General features: G+C 36.2%; 1 pseudogene across 1 annotated transcript; it reads left to right on the top strand.

The window, feature by feature from the left end:
* Positions 1-354: 354 nt before the first annotated feature.
* LOC147397331 (two-component response regulator ORR24-like) lies at positions 355-8,304 on the top strand (annotated as a pseudogene). The gene is made up of 7 exons (XR_015181214.1): positions 355-468; positions 1,094-1,244; positions 1,563-1,959; positions 2,070-2,146; positions 4,581-5,850; positions 7,712-7,941; positions 8,084-8,304. The product of XR_015181214.1 is annotated as a two-component response regulator ORR24-like (transcript).
* The last annotated feature ends 1,150 nt before the right edge of the window (positions 8,305-9,454 follow it).

Raw genomic sequence — 9,454 nt, 5'->3', positions numbered from 1 at the left:
GTTAGAAGTTTTGGAATGAGCTGATTTTTGGTGAGGATGATCTCTATGGTGAGGAGATCATCCTCACCAAAAATCAGTTCATTCCAAAACTTCTAACCCCATCAAAATTGATTTACAAAAAATGGACGGTCCACGATTTTTCAACATGTAAACATGGGGCTAAACATTTCGGAATGGGCTGATTTTTGGGGAGGATGATCTTCTAATCATAGAGATCATCCTCACCAAAAATCAGTTCATTCCAAAACATCTAACCCATGTAGGACAAAAAACGTTTGTTAAAGTGTGTGGTAAAACTTAGGGTGCTGAACATTTCCCTATATATATATATATATATGTGTGTGTGTGTTTTTTTTTTCCTCTCTGTTGGGTTGTTAATTATGGTAGGTATGCGTGTTCTAACAGTTGATGACGATCTCACTTGCTTGCGCGTGTTGGAGACTCTGCTCCGCCAGTGCAACTATCATGGTTTGTTTGATTCCTTCTACTCTTACTGGGTTTTGTTTGTGTTTTTTGGGAGATGGGTTTTTTATTTTTGTCATTTTAGATTTTTTAGATTCTCCCAATAATTTCTCCATATGGGTTATCATGTTTTCTTTATTTTCAACTCAGATAGTTTTATTTTTTTTATTATTTTTGATTGCATTTGTTTTTGTTGATTTGATTGGATTTTGTCTTAGTTTTTACCGTTTTAGATCAAAAGTAGAATTTCTCCAAAGGAGCTTTCTATGTTTCCTTCATTTTCAGCTCAGTTGCTCGTCTTAGTTTTTCTATTCTGGGGTTCTATTTTTGTTATTTCATAGCTAGAATTTATTTTCTATTTAATCAGATTAATTTTTTTTTTTAAATTATAGCATAGAAGATAATTTATCCAACTGGGGTTTTCATGATATCCTTATTCATAATTCAGGCAGATTTATCTTCATCTTTTCCATGAATTCATAGAGGTTAATTTCATACTGACTTTTACCTTTTATTGTTTCATGACCCCATATTAGGATTTTGATTTTGGGCTATGTTTTGATTTGATCCTTTTGGATCATGGAAAGATTTCAAAGTCGAGTTTTTGTCAATTTGATTATGTTTTTTGCAGTTACAACGACAACCCAAGCCGTTAATGCCCTAAACATGTTGAGAGAGAATAAACAAGTTCAACTGGGTCATCATCGATGTTCATATGCCCAACATGGATGGATTTAAGCTTCTTGAGCTTGTGGGGCTTGAGATGGACCTACCTGTCATAAGTGAGCAAGGAATCCTCTCTCAGATTTTCTATATGTAATAATGGTCTTTTTTTCTTCCTTTCTTTCTTTCTTGGGATGGTTAATTATATGATGATGTTTATTGCAGTTTATCCAATTTGTTACTCAAGATGAATTGTAGATTTACGCAGAAGTAATCCCAATTTAGCTTCAAGCCTATATTTCTTTGTGTCTAATTCTAGAAATTTTACTAAAGTAATTTGTAATTTTCTATAGAAACTAAGGAACGGATCAGCTTCTACGAAATGCAATTACTTGACGAGATGTAACGTTGGCTTTTAATCTTTTAAATGATCTTACTGTTGTCGGGAAATGGAGACGCAAAGCTTGAGATGAAGGGGATTACCCATGGTGCTTGTGACTATTTGCTGAAACCCGTTGGAATTGAGGAGCTCTGGAACATATGGCAACATGTAATCAGGAGAAGGAAGTTTGATTCAAAGGATTCGTATAATTCAGAGAAGCTTCATGAGGGTATGGGTGAAGGTGGACAAAGACCTGTTGTGGCTGGACAAGCCGATCAAAATGGGAAACTCAATTGGAAAAGAAAGTACCAGAATGAAGACGATGATGAGGAATTTGAGGAAAATGGGAAAGAAAATGAGGACCTGCTAGCACAGAAGAAGCCTAGGGTTGTTTGGTCTTGTAGAGCTACACTGCAAGTTTGTTGCAGCCATTAATCATTTGGGCGTCGACAGTGGGTCCTTCTCCCATCATCAGTAATGCATTTTTGGAGCTTTTCACGCCATAATTTCAATTGCTTTTTTTTTTTTTTTTGGGGGGGGGGGGGGGGGGGGTTCTTAACAGAGGCTTTACGTAAGAAGATACTAGATTTGATGAACGTAGACAATATTACTCGAGAAAATGTGGCAAGCCATCTTCAGGCACAAACCATTCTCTTTTCTTGCTTACATTCATACTTATGTTTCATTTTTTTTATTTCGTTAAAGCTTAGGGTCCATTTGGATTGACTTCTCTAAGTGCTTCTGACTCTTGCAGGGAGTCAGAAGCACTTACTCTATCGTTTGGACATCCGATGCTTTGAAAGAGCAACTTTTTAAAAGAGTCAAAATAGTACTTTATGAGAAGTATCGAAATTGGTACTTCTCAATTTCGTTTTTGCGGAGAACAGTTTTCCCATCAAAAATTTCTGCACGATTCCAATTTTACCCTCTCGTTTTTTATCCTAACCTAACGAAGCGTAAAAGAATGCGTAAAACAGATCATCGACTCCACACCACATCGCAAAGCAGATCAAGAGGAAACTCGTTTGACAGAGCCCTTGAGAGTGATCTATCTCCCTCCGACGATTACAGTGGCTGGTTCTCCATCAACGGAAACCCTCAAAGAAACCTCGATAGAACTCTCAAAGGTGGCGAGATCATTCTGATCCTTGAAACCCTCGATAGAACCCTCAACAGAGAGAAAGATAACCCTCGTCTGAAGTTCTTCTTATTCTCTTTTTGGTTTTTTAATTCCACTTTGAAATTCTTGACTGAAAACACAACAGAGAGAGGTAACCCTCGTCTGTTCTTCAATGGATTGAGTTCAATTTTCTTCTATAACCGATTTATTGACTGAACCTCGACAGAGAGAGGTAACTCTCATTTGAAATTTTTTGAAATTTTCGACTGAATCTCGACAGAGAGGGTAAACTTTCTGTTTTGTAAAAAGTTGAAAGATCTTGAAATCTATCTGTTCTTCAATGAATTGAGTCCAATTTTGTTGGGTTTTTCTTTTATAACTGTTTCTCTAACCATTCTTGAACACTTTTAAGGATCTGTGTTTTTTAGTTTGGAATCAGATTCATTGATCTGGTTTCTTTGATTTCCAATCCCTTTTTGTTGATGGAAATCTCCCTATTTCTGCTAAGTAATGCATGGTGATACTCACTCAATGAGCATTTAGGATTTGTTTTGTTTTCTTGTGAAGTGTTTTTGTTTTTTTAATGTTTTGATGTGAAGTAGGTTCCTGCTTTGTAGTTCATTACTTGCATGGTTTAGCTGATATGTTGTGTAACTAATTAGAGTGGTTGAATATTGCTTGCTCATGGATGAGATTGAATTTACTTGTTTAATTTTTGGTTGTTTTTGAGTCAATCTAAAGCCTCCTTTGGGAATTTCAGCAAGGGTTTTTGTTTTAAAGTTGAAATGCGAACGTCTATTTTGAGTGATTTGAATCTTCTATTGTAAGAGCATGTTTTCGAAAAAGGCACTTGTACAGAATTGAAGTTGCAACTCCCCATTTTGTTGTTCAATTACAGCCTCTCAAATATCTACAACTTTCAAATATAATTTTGGGTGATTTTTAATATCTTTATCTATCTATTTAGTAACTAAAATACCCCATACTTGAATTCTAGGTATATAGAAGAACCTCAAAATTAAATTTTGTGAGCAATGCTGGAGTTATATATAAGACTCGTGAGATCGGAGTTGTCCTTTCAAGTCCATAACCCTTGCAAATGCCCTTCAAACAAGAAATCTTGGTATGGAGACTTCTAAATCATATAGATTTAGAAGTTTTCCAATGATTCTCGATTCAATCCAATCCTTAATTGTCCTAAATGAAGATTGCTTGATGAATTGGGTTAAGATTCAATACCAAGCAATGGTTAGAATGCACCAAATTTAACCCTTGATCTCAAGGTTGCATTGCGATATATCAACAAACCAAGCTATGGCTCTAAGCCTATTATTATTTAGCCAAAGATTAGTGAAAAACAAACCAAAAATATGTATAAAATGGAGAAAAATGTTTTAAACTGTAATCTACCAGCATTAATATATAATCTTAGATGCATAATTGTGACATGAGATCCTATAATGGATGCATTCACCTCTATCATATATGCAAATAAAGCTAATTCAAAACGCAACTTGATAATCATTGATTGGAAGTCCAAGTACCTAAACATATATGAACATCTTTGTTTATTGGTATGATGATCACATATAAATTTTGTTTATGAATGTTTTCTTTTCATTTTACATATGTTGGTTTGATTATTACATATGGTTTTATGTATGATGATACAGGTTTTATTATATGATAGTTGTCATATTTTTATACAGATGTTATTTTTCATATGTCCAATATTTAGGGGAGGTTCTGTCGAATTTAAAAATAAAATAAGAATAAGTATATTTTGAGCAAGTGTTGTTGAGTTATAATGTTAAAGACAGTAATTATTACATATAAGGGTATTCTGGTCATTTTAACAGAATCCAAAATAGTTTCCAAACACAAAACTCTGTAAGAAGTACTTCTGGCTCCTGTATCCACACGGGCCCTTACTTTCCCACTTTTTTATTGCAGAAATATAGGCTTTACTTGAAAAGGATCAGCTGTGTGGCGAGCCAGCAAGCTAACTTGGTTGCTGCTTTGGGTAGTAGAGATCCGTCCTATTTGCGCATGCGTTCATTGGACGGACTTGGAGATTTTCATTCCTTGACAGGATCAGGGAACCTTTCAAATCTGTCACTGGCATCGTTCCCCCCAGGTGGGATGCTTGGTAGATTGAACACCCCTACTGCTTTGGGCCTGCACAGGGTTGATTCTCCCGGAATGATCCAATTGGGTTGTGCCCAAAACTCCATCAATAATCTCGGGTACCAAAATGGGAATTTACTTACTGCCCACATCATTTGAAATTGATCAATTGCAACAAAATAAGTGCATATCTCACATTGGAGAATTTTCTGTTCCCAATGATAACTTGACAATTTTTCCACTTACTAATGGCTTTCTGGACACCATGGTGAACATTGGTAGTTCAAGCAACTCTTTACTCAATGCGTCAAACAATCAATTCTTGTCACAAGGAAACCCACAACAGGCACGAAGTCAGGGAGGTTTGGGGAATCAATCTTCTGTTATAATGCCATCGTTTAACTTGGAAACTTTTGAGATTGGTGTTGGGGTTTCTTCTCATTTACCTAATCAGGGTCAATGCAATGACAACTGGCAAGGTGGGTTTCCATCAAACTCTTCGTTATTGAGCAACTCTTTTAATCATGTTGACCAGTCTCCTGGTAACTTGAGAGAGAATATTTCTTCAATGGCTCCACATATTGGGAGTCGCTCGCTTGATGTTCCCCCCACCAATGTGGTATCTTTGCCTCTCCAAGATTTAAGGAGAGATGCACATGGCCAAGGTGGCTCAATTGGCATTAGTTTTCAGCATAACTTGAAGATCTTGAACTTGGGTGGCAAGGTTGGCCAGGATGTGAGCTATGCTCCACGTCAAAAGGGGGGAGAGAATAAACAGAATTACACACACAATTCAAATCTTATCTTCAGTTCTTTTAACACATCACTGCCCGTCCATGGTGTTATGGGTTCCTTAGGCCAGAATTCAGGTCAAGAGAATGCAGTTTGCAGTAGAAAGATGGATTTGACTATTATTAGCCAGTCATATTGTAGTAATCCATTTCTCATGCAGCAGAATTGGGCTGAGAGGTCAGATACGGGGACGATGATAAGGTTGAAGGAAGATTATCTTTTGGAGCAAACCAAGTCAAAAGGTGGGTTCATGCCTAATAGTTGCGGTTCATTGGAAGATCTAATGAACACAATGATTAAACAGGTAAATTCACTATTTTGTTTTGCTATATGTATTTTCGTTAAGTATGTCTTTCGTATATATTTGAAATATCATATTTTGGTTATGATACACAGGCTCAAACCCATTAATGAAAAGAATCCGTGTTACTGATTTAATGGTCTGTAACTTTGTATGCTGAAAATATTATTAGGGGGAGTTGGTCTTGTAATGCGACCTAGTGGCATAAAGTTCGTCTTGTGTCTGATGATGTGTTGATCTTGCTTCAAGAAACCATAGATAGTCCGTTCAGTTTATTGATTTTAAGTTGGAACATTGTATGAGATGGTTATAAATGCTAGAAACAGGATGATTTTATTGATATGCATTTACTCCTGTCCTGCTTATCCTTGGTTCAAACACTTAGTTCTATAATCAGATAAACACAACTAAAAAATTCTAGAATTGGTGGATTCCCTAATATGGCTTAATGTTATATTATGATCTATGTTGCAGGTAGGCTTATGTCCTTACACCTTTGGTCTTCAATTACTAGTAGGGCTATTAATGGTACAAGTCTTGGTGGGGTAGGGTAGACGTGGACTTCATAATTCTTTACCATACTCAAATCATTAATGGTCAGACCTGTCCTGATTTTGAGTCAAAACCTTCTCACTTACTAAATGGGCTGAATTAAAATGAACTCTGTACATGTTGGAAAAACATGATTCTCTTTGATGAGCCAGTCAGTTTGGTGGGTATTGCATGAAACAAAAATATCCCTTTCCTAGGGATTAGCAAAATTACTAAATCAAGGCAATCATATCCGTTCTAATCCAACCCAATCTGTAAACCCGGTTCGAAATGTAAGCGGATCAGCTTCTTTAGCTGATCCACCCCTCTCTCTCTCTCTTGCTCCCTCAAAGTGGTTTGGCCACCTTGGCCTATCCCCTTTCTTTTTCATCCAAAGGAGGTTCAGCCTCCTCAAGGAGTTGACTCGTTACTATTTGCATCCAAATAGTTAGTTCATTTGTTATTTCTGTTACAAACAACCTGAAATAGTTAGTTGTTGGAGTTAGTTAATTAGTATTGTTAGTTTTTCTTTAGTTTTCTTTTGTTGTTTTATGTGTTCATGTAAGGGTAGTGTAATAATTTCATTTGGGTGGTTATGTTTCTGTTTTGCCTATAAATAGGCCATCGACTGTAGTTGTAAATCAGTTTTTTTAGTTGAATGAAATAGATTTAAAAGAGAGTTTTCTCTTCCAACTCAACTTCTCTTGAAGTTTTCACACAAATTAATCTAAATTTCCATATCTGATTGCATCACATTTACCCTTGTTTGCCTAACAAAAAATAAAAATGTAGAGCGCTGGTGAGGATTATTTTGGTGTAAGTTGATGGCTCTAAAAAAGCGAGAAAAAGGTTGAATATGACTTCTTTTTTTATGATGGGGGTGTCTGGACCTGTAGGCCAGACTAGTAGAGGCAAGGCAACTGGCCTCTTAGAGCCCCTTATCTCACCCAAATCTCCTAGGTACATGTAATACCCCACAAATCACACATACCAAGCAAGCCAGGATAAATCCTTGTGGGTCGCCAACATGGGGTGGGGGTTTGAACTCATGACTTCTCCCTTTTTGGAGGTAGGCCCTGGAGTGGCCACTACTCCCAACATTTGTTGGTTTAGGTTGAATATGACTTGGATTGAGATAGTAAGAACAAATTGAAGACAAGGGCCTTGATTGAAGATATTACTATGCATAGAGTTGAATGGTGAAGTACGATTCAAGTTTCCAACACCGATATTTGGCAAAAACTTTCTGCTAGTTTTATATGTTCTTGTGTTTCTACGTGTTTACAAAGTTTGATGCTGCAATCCTTTATTTGTTTTTCCTACTTGGGTGCAGGCAAGGATATACTTGAAGCACAGTTGGATGAGCAGATAAATTCATACCTTAAATTGGTTTCCACAAAAGTTGATGGTTCCTAAAAGGATCTTGAATCTGGGATAGAAAGACTACTTAAACAGCTACAGCAAGTAAATTCGCAGATGCAAGTGCAGTTATTGTCAGGCGGATCAGAAATTTTTTCTCACACTTTGTTTTGACATCAAGAAATTCTACAGGATCTTACTCAGGTATTAGTTTTCTAGTAACCACTACTGAAAATCTTACAGTGAAGATTAAATCAAGCTTCATTTTACCATAATTCTTCAGATGTTTTACAAGGAGATGATAACTGCCGAGTGCTAATCTAGTTTTAAAATGATTCAAGTGCAGGAATTTCACTGGCTTCGTTCTAGTCTTACGGCTAAACGAGAAGATGCTTCACTCCTTCAGGACTTCATGGAGTTCGATCGAACAAAATTAGACTTGGAAGATGGCAATGGTTCTGTATACCAGGCCCTCCTTAAGGAAAATGCTTCTATCAGCAGAAGCACATGACTGGTATGGAACATAGTGACAAATTTTGGGTTCAAGAATAATTCAGCAAAGAAAAACTTGGAAAAGGCCAGCAGAAATTGGATATATATATATATATATATATATATAAATTTCATATATTTAAACAAAATTTAAAACAAGTTTGGGCTTAGACCTATAGCTCAGTTAGACGCATTGCAAAAAACTTTGAGGTCGTGGGTTCAAGTCCAGCTGATCAGAGATTATTTATGGTCAAAATTTTGTCTAAAACCAAATCCATACAAAAGCCTCAACTCTCAACTCTAGCTGGGATATGTTTGACCTAAATAGACTCTAATCTAAGACACCAATTCTTCCCTAAGGTTTGGGGCGCAAATATCCCATCCAAGGTGGCGTTTCTTTTATGGATTGCTTACTTTGATAAGGTTATGACAGTGGATCACCCGATTTCAAAGAAAAAGCTAGTAGTCAACTGTTTTTTTGTTATGTTCTTTAGCAATTGGAGAACAAATTCTTTTTCTTCTGGGATCCTGGTTTTTTGGTCCATACTTCTTTTTGTGCTTGTTGGGTTATTTGAAAAGAAGAAAGGAAAAGCCACAAATTTTAGGGTAATGAAGAGGAATTTAAGAAGATCCATCCTTAAGATTAAAGCTACTCTCTTTCAGTGGTCCTCAACTATAAGGAATGTAGCTAGTGTTCTTTTTGGTAATCTTCATTTATTTGTTTATATGTTATTGTATAGCCTTTGAGGAACATATTTTCTTTCTAGGTTTGAGATTCATCACCTTTCAGTCATATTCTTACTTTGAGAAAAAGATCATAGACTTGGGTTGGGTACCTTTTTTCATTGTTGTGAAGAGGGGCTTATGAAGCTCAAAAAGGGTAGTCCTGTGAGATAAGAAATTAAACAGCTTTAGTTCATAACAACAAATAATACAAAATGAACAAAAAACAATGATTAATAACTCCTATGACCTAAATTTGTTATCTTTTATCTTCTTTTGAGAAATTTCTCAAACCTCATGAGAAAATGATTTGAACATTATTGTTTTATTCTTGGGGATTGGGGTATAAACTGAACCAAGGTACCCTATTTCTGCAGACACTTGTTAATGGGGGCTTATAACGCTAGTTCTATTTTCTTGGTTTGATACAATTTAAGTGTACCCAACCAACCAGAGTTCCTTCAACTACTTCCCTCAATCCTTGGGATTCGTTTTCAATGAT

Source organism: Akebia trifoliata, chromosome 8, assembly GCF_017979445.1.
Source record: "Akebia trifoliata isolate Shusen 1 chromosome 8, ASM1797944v1, whole genome shotgun sequence".
NCBI classification, from domain to species: domain Eukaryota; kingdom Viridiplantae; phylum Streptophyta; class Magnoliopsida; order Ranunculales; family Lardizabalaceae; genus Akebia; species Akebia trifoliata.
The sequence above is the reverse complement of the archived record's forward strand: the minus strand, read 5'-3'. Positions and strand labels throughout refer to the sequence as shown.